This window comes from Odontomachus brunneus, unplaced genomic scaffold (genome assembly GCF_010583005.1).
Source record: "Odontomachus brunneus isolate Ranch 3 - 2012 unplaced genomic scaffold, Obru_v1 Obru_scaffold_060, whole genome shotgun sequence".
Classification (NCBI taxonomy): domain Eukaryota; kingdom Metazoa; phylum Arthropoda; class Insecta; order Hymenoptera; family Formicidae; genus Odontomachus; species Odontomachus brunneus.
Genome location: NW_022639510.1, coordinates 1,032,749 through 1,042,517, shown reverse-complemented (window position 1 = coordinate 1,042,517; position 9,769 = coordinate 1,032,749). Strand labels below are relative to the sequence as shown.

The 9,769-nt window shown below is 42.3% G+C and overlaps 1 protein-coding gene across 7 annotated transcripts in view; it reads left to right on the top strand.

Moving 5' to 3' along the window:
• LOC116846027 (RNA-binding protein Musashi homolog Rbp6) overlaps positions 1-9,769 on the top strand; it is a 220,025-nt gene that overhangs the window by 65,041 nt on the left and 145,215 nt on the right. For 2 of the 7 annotated variants that reach the window (XM_032819344.1, XM_032819337.1), the window contains exon 1: positions 2,496-2,659. The exons of 4 other annotated variants lie outside the window; for them this stretch is intronic. The gene's annotated coding sequence lies outside the window, so the exon portion shown is untranslated. Of the gene's footprint in view, positions 1-2,494; positions 2,660-4,143; positions 4,335-9,769 lie in introns of those variants that run through there. One more of the 7 variants, XM_032819339.1, reaches the window with a different exon arrangement.

Below are 9,769 nucleotides of genomic sequence, written 5' to 3'. Positions count from 1 at the left end.
GAGAGAGAGAGAGAGAGAGAGAGAGAGAGAGAGAGAGAGAGAGAGAAAGCGGGGATTAAACCGGGAATCAGACTCATCGATCATATTGTGAGCGTGCGATAACTGCGCGAGGTAATACTTTACGGTGATGTGCGCGCGTGACGAGAGGACGGACGAATGCGTTGATGCGTGTCCGCGTGCTCCGATTATTTACGCGACGAGCACGATGACGTAGGACGAGGCGCGATCGGTTTCCGCGTGCCAAGCCGCGGTCCGCCGTATTAAGATCCACGTGTTGGCAGCGCGCGCGCTTATCGTCGCGCGAAAGAACGGCCATTCTACCTGCTCTTTTACGTCCAAGTCGCATTCCTTGCCGCGGTAACAAATGAGTCTGTGCGCAAGGCTACACCGTAGTGCCGACGGCAGCCAGACGGAGACAGCGCGCAAATCGATGCACGCTGCATTGATTTATTAATACGATACGTCACGCGGCACGGTATAACGTCGCACTCGCTCCGGTATGCGTATAATGTACAGGGTGTATTTACTGAAACACACCCCGCGAGGATGAGAGGCGAGCGAGAAATGTAATTGGCGCGTAAGCGATACGCGTGCCAAATTGTACGCGTTACTTTTAAAGAAAAAATTGCATAAAAACGAGAGAGAGAGAGGGGGAGAGAAAGGGAACCATCTCGGCTGCTACGCGCAGAAAAAGTACACCCTGCAGAAAAATAAGCATTACTTGCTCCAAATATTTCATAGATTTATATATCCGCGAATCAATCACAAATTCATCGCACAAGCGACAAATTTACTCAAAATATACTCTTAGGTTGCATTCTAAAATATCTTTTTCGAGGAAAATTTTACTCTTAAATCTATAGTTCATGTAACATACATTATAGACTTAAGAGTAAAATTTTCCTCGGAAAGGACGTTTTGGAATGCAACCCTAGTAAGCTAAGTATTTCACTCAAGAGTATTAAAAGAAAAATTTGGTTTGCTTTGCTGCATACAGATGAGCCAATTTTCTTTTCATAAATAAAGTTTCATAATATTCTTGTAAAGAGAAGAAATTCTTCTTTTAAGCATATATATTGAGAAAATAATACTTTAAAATATATTTGTGGAATATATCCAGTTATATAGATATCACGATGTGAAACAATCGTTGATAGAAACCCCACGATCTTCTCAATTACATTTATGAGGCAAATATACCCTATGGAAAATTAATCATTAAATTTATAATAACGTAAATTAATCATAATGTAAATTTATCATAACATAAATTTTTTATGTTGATGCAAGCAAATTCTGATAATTTTTTTCTACTTCCATGTTTCCATTTCATGATAATTATGTGTGCCATATAATTATTCATAAAAGATGCAACCTTTAAAAATCGACTAATTAAAGTTGCTGCGATATTTACACGCACCTGTATATTTGAGTAAAGTTCGTTTGTATGAAATAATGATTATTTCCATGAATATAAATCATATTTCGCAAATAAATTATCAAGTATTTTTTTCTCAAATTTGTAATGAGTACATTTTAAGACCTCAATCAAGAAACTATTATCTGTCGAAGAGAACAATTGTTAAAAAGAAGGAAAGTAAATTGAGTTAGTCGCTTTTCTTCGCTAGCAGCAGAATTATATTTTTCTGGATATATCAAGGAGAGATCAGCGGCTGACTAACTGAATCGCGACTTTGTTCTCGTCTTAACGTTCTATTTCGCTTGAGATCTCGGCTTGAAGTCTCTCCCCCCCCTCTCTCTCTCTCTCTCTCTCTCTCGTGAGTTGTGCAGGTTGACGGCGACGTCACTCATATCAATCGTGACCAACAAACACGAAACATGCTGGACATTTTGATCCTCCCACTATCATATTAATATTAAAAAGTAATATTAGTATTTAATAGCACTAAGCCATTCGTGCTTGCTCCTTATATGCCATTTTTCCAAATCTTACTAACAAACACGGTTTACAAAGACGCTTCACATCGAGCGTTGAGGAAATCGCGTTGCTCCCGCGGAAGGAGAATGAAAGAGAGAGAGAGAGAAAGAGGGAGAGAGAGAGAGAGAGAGAGAGAGAGAAAAATAAAGGGTTAAGTAGTTCCGGCGTCTGGGCGCAAGCGTCAGCATCAAGCTGCGGAGAGACTCGACTCGGTGTATCGGCTTGCGGCCGGGCCCATTAGCGTGACGATGCATCGTCTACATAAATACCCCGAGACGCTGCGGCCGGTACCCACCGGTTGCCACTTTGCGGCGAAGCGAGCGAGCGAGCGAACAAGCAAGCAAGCAAGCAAGCGAGCGAGCAAAGGAACGTACGAACGAAAGCACGAGCGCCGCGGGCGCAAGCGCACTGACGTAACGTTATATCACTCTCGAAGCTTTATACATACTATCGAGGGGGGGGGGGGGGTTCCCCTCCACCCCACAGGCTCCATGTGGCGCCTGAGCAGCGCCGGTGGGGGTAGAGCTCTCTTCCGTGGGACACCCTCGGCGACGATGTCAAACTCAGTCGCGAGCCGAATATCGTGTCTGTCGCTCGTGCGTGTCGCGCGGCCACGAGCGTGCGCGCATACCGTATCGTCGCGCGAGATACGAGACGGAGGCACAGCGACGGAGGAGGGCCGCGTAGTCTCGCGGTGTCGACCGAGCGAGCGCACGTCAGGTTCGTCTACAATATCCGTTTCTCATACCCCCTTGTTCCCCGACATCGTCGTCGTCGTCGTCGCCGCCGTCGCCGTCTTCGTCGTCGTCGTCGTCGTCGTCGTCGTCGACGTCTTATACTCGAGCAGAGCGCAGGAAGAAGGCAGATAAATCAGGCGGATAAATCGCGCGCTATTCTGCCGATAGCGTTCCTCGCCTCCTCCTCCGGATCCTCGATATCGCCATTTCCGAGTGTTGTAACGTTCTCTATCTCTCTCCTTCTCTCTCTCTCTCTCTCTCTCTCTCTCTGTCTCTCTCCCTCTGCGCGCGCGTGTGTGTATGTGCGACGCCTCTCGCCTTGTACGTGCCCGGCGACGGCGGGCATGAGCACTCGGAGATCTCGGGACATCCTGGCTCCCCGGCATCGGAGCGAGCCCGGTATGCGCCGGGACGGGGGGGCGGCTTTTGGCGAGTCCCGCTTTTTCGTCCTTTTTCAAGCGGCAACGGGGATATCGAAGATTCGGCACGGTGCGTGAGCCAAAATCGATAACCTGTGGGGCAGACACACGAAACGTTCTGGCAGACGCGACACGGCGCGACGCGACGCGATGCGACGCGACGCGGGGCGTCATGACGCCACGAGTCGCGACTGTAGATCTCTCTCCCTTTCCGGGCTCTCTGCCTCTTTCTCTCTCTCCCTCGCGCACATTTTCAATCCTTCGGCTGCTGATCGGAGGGATATCACGCGCGGGGGTGCACCCGCACGCTTGTGCAATTCAAGATCTTCACAGAGCAAGCGGAGACACTCCACTTTTCTCACTGTTATCTTGCATCCCGTGCTTCAAGCGACCAGTTCAAGCGTGCAGTTAGCGTTGTATGAGCCCCGCATTTAATTAAATTCATATGGAAATTAATGGAATTTGGGATAAAATCGCGCGTGTGCGAGCGCAACGGCGGCTTTTTAGTAATTCAGAAATTTGATTCGGGAATGCGTGAGGATTAATTGCGCGAGACCGGTCGGGGAAATTCTTGCCGTTCGGCAGGTCGTGACAAAATTGTCGTATTGCATTATAGCTCGCGCAGCCACACGGGAGTTAAATATAGACGCAACAAAAAGAGCAATTTCTTAGCGAGACATAACTGACCGTTATGTAAATTCAGATTTCACTTACTGCGGCATACTTTGAATCGCCTTCGCACGATTTTATCGAGGCGTTGACAAAGCCACGTGTCTCGATTGATGCAAATTAATGAAATGCGCGCGTACATTGATCCTTTCCGATTGTCGGTTCACATGACTCCGCGACGAATAAAAGGGAGAAAAAGACGGGTAGATTGAAGGGAGGGAGGAGAGAGGTAGAGAGAGAGAGAGAGAGAGAGAGAGAGATGATGACGACAAAGACGAGCAGCGATGATGATACAAAAACGAAAAACGCGAAGGGAAGACGGGGGAGGGGAAGAGGCAAAGGGATGAAACGAGAGAGGAAAGAAAGTGTGATTTCCCAGGAACGCGCGCAGTGATAACGGATATCGGAGCGCATAACACCGAGAGGATCATCTCACGAGAGAGAAGCATGCGACGTGTACAGCGCATACATAGGCGTTGTAACCCGGGTGCAACCCCAATTGTGCTGATGCATCTCGGCAGCCCGAGAGTCGCCCCGCCGATCGCGTAGTACGTTACATCGTATCTCCATGTAGGTACATACTTAGGTACATACGAGCACATTAATGTACGCGAGATATAATGGCGCGTGAAATGCTGTCTTGCGCGTTGTACGTAAAAATTGCTGCAGCGGTTCTCGGCAGGAGAAACTCCTGGGTCCTCGTTTCCGATGAGTCGTTTCTTAAAACTTGTCTCGTGTGAGACGAAAAATGCGATCTGAATCTTTCAAATTGAATCACGTGATAAGGTAGACCGGGTCAAGTTGGCTCAAGGGTCACGTCGCTCATGTGTCTTCGTTCATGTATGCACGGGGAAAAGAAGTTCAGTTGGATTAACGGAATGTCTGGTGAAATATGCATGAATTTCCAGCTGAAGTTCCCGGAATTCTGTCCGAATTAACGAAGCTCTGATTAACCAAACGGAATTTCTGGTTAATTAAAATTTACAACTTGTTGAACAGTTGCAGGTTTTACTTAATCAGAGATCTTGTTCATTTGAACAGAATTCAGGTAACTTCAACTGGAAATCTAGTTCGTTTATATTTCACCAGACATCCGGCTGTTTCGACCAAATTTCTTTTTCCGTGTGTATTGCGAAATTCGAAATCGTGAAAAAGGGATCGTTCCTTTTAAGAATGCAGGGAAAAATATGAATTCTTTAAAAGGAATTTCTTGCGAAATAAATACTTTGTGCGATTCCTCAGAGATAAAAACATGATGATGTCAACTATATAGACGACAACTATAGTTTTGTGTGTAAAATTAATGTATATAGTTTGATAGATTATATACATTACAATTCTACGTACGAAACTCGTATAGTTGCCACTTACATAGTTACGCTGAGAAGAAAATACTTGAAAATTTATATTTGTGGAATATAAAGTTCATTTATAAGTTTATTTCACAGAGGTAAACTTTATATTCCATAAGTAAATTTTCGAATATTTTTTCTCAGTGCACCATCACCGTTTTTTTCTGAAAGCATCCACAATAAATCATGGCCGACACGTTCGGTCAACTTGATTCGGCCAGCTCTGTACATATGACATTTCACTATTTGTAATCGCCATTCAACTCGCACGTAACTCTGAACTCAAATGAATATTTCACTCGAGTATCTCACTTGAGACGAGTTTCAACTAACGACTATTAGTGCGCGCCTCAACTTCGCGACGCACGTCATCTTTCCTCGCTGAGCGATTTGCGTCCACCTCGAAATACATCGAGTGCCATTGGAGCGCGCCGTTAAAACGCGAAACGCGTCGTAGAATGAACATTCGCGCGTGTCGGGTGTGGAAAAAAAAAGAGTAACATAGTTTCATTTTCGACGGACATGAGAGCGCGTAGTTTTGCGAGGGGCTTGGGAGGGAGTGGACGGGCTGGAACTTCGAATTTCCGCCACTGCATGCCAGCGCAAGAGGACTTCGGCACTCGCATCCTGCATTTCCGATTAAGGCGGCGCGTCTTATTGGTCGGGAGCGGGCTTGATGTCTTATTGGATCGGTTGCGCGCGTATACCGACCGACGAAATCGAGAGAGACACATGAAGACGAGATGATAGTTATTTCGAATCCGATCGGTGCTTTGCCCGCCGAACCAGTGAAACAGACTGGACCAGATGTTGTCTAAATCCGTACCATCCGCCGACATGAACCTTCCTCTTCGCCTCCTTCTTCTCTTTGCGTGGTATCCACTATGCAGCGCCATTTTCTACCTCCACCGCCTGTCAAGACCAATGTCCGTAAATTTCCCTCTGATTTCTGTTCGATCGAAGATCGGTAAAAACATTGATAAGGTACAAGCGCCTCTTTTCTCAAGCCCTCCCCTCCCCTCTCTCTCTCTCTCTCTTTCTCTCTTTCCTCGCTTTCTGAGATTCACGACGCTCACAGAATCGTCGAGGGAACCTCAGCTTTTGCACGTCTTCAAACTTGACTGAATCGCCGAATTAGTTTTCTCTCTACTTCTTTCTCTCTTCATCTGAAAGCCTCTTTCTAGGGAATACACGGAAAGAATTTTATAGTAGGAACTACTGTAGAATTTCGTAATGAGGAATAGATCGACATTTTGCAGTAATTAACTATCCTTTCACTTCACATATGTTATTTATTTATATATATCTCTCAGGAATTAAAATATGTTACTAAAAAATTCGCTGTATTTTTGCATTGAGAGAAATAATATATGAATGATAAATATTTGTTCGGCGACTAGTAATAACGGATTTACTTAAGTCTATATTTTTTTCAAAATAAAATTGGGTCTATATAAGAGTTAAGCATAGAGTGAATATGTTCGCAACAACATTTATTCAAAATTGTTTTCTAAAGAGGGACAATTGTCATAATTATAAAGTTATGACAATTAATTAATTATCTCTCTTCAGAAGACAATTCTGAGTAAATTTCTTTTTGCATACATTCATTCTATGCTTGGTTTTTATAGGCCTTATTTTATTTTGATGTTTAATCTCAGAGCCTTTTAACATCCTTTTCTTGTTACATTCTTTTATTTATATAGAATAAATAATTGTCACATGAGAAGTTAAGGTTTTTTAGAAAATGTATATTTGAAAAATATTTTACTATAAGTAATTGAAAAATATTTTACTATAAGTAAATGTATTATATTAGCACCCGTCGGATAAATACTTTTTATTTTTTAGATATTTTTTTTTTGAGTACAGCGAAATTTATAATTCCTTGTCAAGAGAGATCTTACTGACAGTTCAATCACTACACTATTAAAAACATATTTAATATTCAAATGAATTCATGTGAAAAAAAATCACAATATTCTCTCCACGTGGACATTAAATCTACACATGATTGAAATTATGTAGATTTCAATTGGAATGCCACGTGATATCATATAAGCAAAGCATACTTTTCGTATGAATCTTAAAAATGTTGATAATCGAACATTACCATAAATGATGACGAAATTATCGCGTTATTTCTCGCTGTGCTCGTTGCATACGCAAGCAAAGTCGCGCGCGCGCGTGCAGTGACGACGGACAGCGCGTGTATTTCTGGCGGGACGTCAAGTGGGATAAGAAGAGTTTCTTAATGCGGCAGAGGCGGCAAAGGCCGCGGGAGTCGCAAAGGTCGGGCTTACGAGGGATCCGAAGTGCGGATTGATCGTGTTTACTCGTTTGTTATTAACGCTCCTTAACATTCTTTGCGTGGAGAAGAACACACGGGGGGATCCGCGACATAAATAAACAACGCTTTATTACCGGCGAATAATTGAGGGGTTCCGTGTGAAGCGACGGCTGCTGTTCATTTTTGAACGAGTCGGAAGATATTTGATCTGGAAGTCGCGCGAACTCGCTCCAAAATTAAACTAGTTTTCTTCAAGTCTGTTTGAAAAAAAAAAAAAAAGGGAAAAAGGAGCAACGCGCGGCAGTTCCACTATTCCATAATGCGGAAAATATCGGGGGAGCGACTGATAATTATTAAATGGAAATCTTTTTAGTGCACTCAGAGATAAAGATATGATGACAACTATATGACTTCGGTATATGTAGAATTAATATAGTTTAATAAATTGTTTTTTTGTAGTTATCGCAACTAAAACCGAATGGGTAGATTTATACAATAACTCTAGAACATAGTCTATTAAACTATATTAATTCTACACGAAGAACTCGTATAGTTGTCACCTATATAGTTACCACCACACGCAAGAAAAAATACACTCAAGTAAATGCAAACTTGTTTTAAGTTTTTCATAAATATATATATTCGCAAATCTGTCACAAGTTTATCATAACATTAAATTTGCCCAAAAGACATTTTGAATCCTAGATCTGTTTATAAGTATTAATAGTTGTTACTTGAAACTTACCTCAGATAAGATACTCAGATTTGAACTTACAGGGAAAAGTATCTTGCTGTTCGATTTGGATATCTCTTTGATATGGTATAGAATATCGAAAAATAAGACATATAAGATATATTTATCGGTGAAAAAACATGCCTATAGCGTGAAATCAAATCTCGAAGTTGAGAGTATAATCGGGCGTTATTTTATATTTTCCTATAAAAGCTGTTTTTCTATTTGGATGAAATAAACGCCAAAATATTTCTCTTAGTAAGAATTGCAAGGTATAAGTTATGTAAGATTATTGTTATATGATTATTATTGTGTGATTTTTATAAAAGTTTCAATGTTTGATGCAGGTAGCTTACCTCCATATAATTGACAAAAAATTTTGCATAAAATATATCTTGCAACCCTTATTAAAAGAAATATTTTGTTTCGTTCAAACCGGACAACGGTTTTTATAAGAAATTATAAAATAATTTGATTACATCCTCAATTTCAAGACCTGACTGCACCTCCTAAAAATGTTTTTCCGCGCTAATAAAAAATACTTATGTTTTATATTTTCATACTCTACAACATATCGAAGAGATATTCGGATCGGAGTGGAATAGCAAGATAACTTTCTTTGTTAGATGTGAATTTTTTGACTAAATTACGATTACAAATATGTCACGAATATCATATGATTCAATTAAAGAACTCGGAACCAATTCCAAATTTAAATCTGAGTATATCACGTGAGACAATTGTCAAAAGTTGCGACCGTCAATATGGACTCTAGTAAGTTTAGAATTTTAATCAAGAATATTAAATGAAAATAAAATTCAGCTCGCTTACTACGCAGAGTGGAGCTAACTTTTTCTTCGGTAAAGTTTGATAATATTCTTGTAAAGATGATAAATTTTTCTTTTGAGTATGGTGCCTCTCTCAAATGTGTCATGAGTGTCTATCTGAGGCCTATTATCAATATATAAATATTTTTTTATTGAAGATAACTATCAATCAAAAGAAATGAAGTAATCGCTCTTTCCTCAGCGCTCAATGATACTTGTCTGTGTGCATCATGAATTTTCCTCTGAGCGCGCGGATGTTGATGCATTTGGCGCTATGTATGCAAACATCGTTTTGCAAAGTTGTCCAAAGGGTTAATGTAACCCGGCTGCGCTCAAACTTTCGCGCTTCACTTTAACGTTACCAGCTGGACGAGAGCTAAGAGTTACTCGGAGCCGTTGGTTTCAGGTAGCTCGGCTAGATAGTTCGCTGCGTTCGGTGTGTTATTACTCGTAAAGAGTGTGTGTTCCCGCGGGATAATGTTTATTCAATGTCGCCCGCGCGCGTAACCTCTTTTTCATTACACCTTTCCGCTCTCGCTGTTATATCCGTGGAGGAACGCAATCCGACGAGGAAGGACGGATGTTGCTTCTCGCGACCGATCAGAGCAACAAAGGGCAACAGAAAACTCGCCGTAATTTTGTTTCATAGATATTTATACGTGCGCAAGGCCGCCGACCCGGGTCCGGACCTCGTGCGCGCCGATGCCAACCGCCAAGAGGAGGATCCGTCGCGATTTCTCCGCGTTCGCCGACCGCGCGCTCTCTCTCTCTCTCTCTCTCTCTCTCTCTCTCTCTCTCTCTCT